Genomic DNA, 2,500 nt, shown 5'->3' with positions numbered 1-2,500 from the left:
AGTTTGGTAACAGCATGAATAGAAGAGTTATAAGGTAATTTGATATTTTTGTTATTCCAACTGAACTGGGAATCTGGTTTGGATGTATTATAATAGCTACTTTTGGCGTTGCTTAAGGCTTTTGACAAAAACCATTCTGAATATCTTATTTTAGATAATTGTTTGTTAATTAATCTGATTTATGGATATTTTAATCACTAGAGGTCCGCACCAATTTTCTTTCTCAGTGTATGGGAAACCCACACACACTGGCAGTTATTTAATTTTTTTCAGTCATCCCCGAACATTAAATCCAATGTTGCCTCGGATCTGTTTCTTAGAGACATTAGAATATTCATTCCTCAACATTTAGACCCGGAAATTGTGATTTAATATGCTCATTGAAACTATTAATATACTTTTATTTAGCCACCCTACAACATGAATTATTTACCAACAAACTTATTAATCTAAAAAGATTCTTACAAGGGATACCAACGATACTTTTACCCGGAGAGTTTGGGAGAAAGGTTAAAACATCTTGAACTGGGACATGAGTGAAGACTCCAGTAACGATAAAACTAATATATGTGCACACACGCACACACACACACACACACACACACACACACACACACACACACACACACACACACACACACACACACACACACACATATATATATATATATATATATATATATATATATATATATACATACATATACATATACATATACATATATGGTTAAAGTAATAGAGAAAAGTGGGTGATAAGCCAGTCGTTGTTTGCTGACGACACTGCGTTTGTAGTTAGATCGGAGAAGGAATTAAGGAAGCCAGTGATGGAGTTTAGAAACGTGTGCGAAAGAAGGAAGTTGAAGATAAATGGGGTAAAAGTAAGGTGATGAGATTACAAGGGGGGAAAGGATGGCAGCAAACTGGAAGTGAGTATTAAAGTAGAGAGACTGGAGAAAGGCTACTTCCACCCATTCCACTCCCATCCACTACCCTTTTCTCCCTCTCATCTTAGCTCCTAGTGGATGTCGGTTCATCCCTGCATCCTGTCCACTGCCCTGGGTCAGAAGTAATGTATCAAGACACAGAACATCCACAGCAAGGCCGCTTCACTAAATCGGCGACCCCCCTCTCGCTGTCGATATTCTGACTCACAGATAGTTCCTTACGGGGCTCTAGAAGGCAAATGGTGCTTTGAAAGAAAGATGGTGCTATGTGGTTCTCTTTCTGAAAAATATTGGAAATGGTATTTAGAACAAATGGTTCTATAAGAACATAGGTGGTCGTCTGTGATTTTGGCATAACTCTGGGTAGAAATGGTGATACAATTCTGAAATGGTTCTATCAGTGGGCGTGATATAAGTGGGGGGTAGTGTTAGCAAATACATTTTCGTTTTTTGTTAATTACTCTGAAGAGGAGGAAAGGCGTTCCGTAGAACAAATCATTCTGTGAGATCATAACCATTTGTTTGATATTAAGAGAAAAAGTAGTAACGTCAATATGCATATCTAGAAAGGATCATTACATAGAAACCTAAAGGCGTTTTTATAATTTTAGTCCGCCTCAAGGATAGATACTGCTAAATTTAACCTATAGAGCAGCGTTTCCTAACCTTTTTACCCTTGCGTAACCTTTAAAATAAATTGCATGTCTCAAGGAACCCCTCCACAGAAAAACAACGACACATATACCATAACTTTCTCATTTTATTTTCATCGTAATAATAGGTTAGATAGGATGATGTCTATATTACGTTATTACAATAGCCAAGAATATGTCGTGCGTGTTTAATTATATTACGTATATAAGATTATATACAAAATCAAAAGCGCATTAGCTTATTTCACTTGTTCTCGCGGAACCCTTAGGGACCTTTTACGGAACTTTAGGGTACCGGGGAACTCTGGTTGGGCAACGCTGATACAGAGGATAAAGTAAACATATGAAAAAATAGCTCTATATAAAAAGTATGCCTCTGTGTATAAGAAGACCATAACTCCAGTTCATAGGCAGTGCTAAAGAGCGCACAGGTGTGTAAAGTAAAAGACAGATGGTGCTCTAAGAGGAAGATGGTACGTTGTGGTCTACGCATGGGGCCGTTGAACGAGCTAATCGCCAATAACGCCTGTACTGTTCACACGCCAACAAAGTCTCCCCCTTCCCCTTCCCCCCCCTCTTCCCCTCCTCTTTTAATAAAAGGGGAGAGAAAGAGATGTATGGGGAAGGTGAGGACAAAAGAGTCTTCGAAGTAAATATTCTTTTTCTTCGGCGGCTCTCTCCTGGAAACTCGAGGCGCATAAACCAAATGTGACGTTCGGGAAGACCTCGAAAACGGTGGAAGGTTATTAATGACCACCAGGAGTTCTCGAGGAAGTGGCTGTGTTCTTTCTTCGGCGAGCTGGAGTCTTAGTTCTTGTTTCATTTTTCATTTATTTTATTCTATTTTTTATTTTATTTTATTTTATTCTATTTTATTTTATTTTATTTTATTTTATTTTATTT

Source organism: Oratosquilla oratoria, chromosome 3 (assembly GCF_046742065.1).
Source record: "Oratosquilla oratoria isolate Oo_2021 chromosome 3, ASM4674206v1, whole genome shotgun sequence".
NCBI classification, from domain to species: Eukaryota; Metazoa; Arthropoda; class Malacostraca; order Stomatopoda; family Squillidae; genus Oratosquilla; species Oratosquilla oratoria.
Note: the sequence above shows the minus strand (reverse complement) of the source record.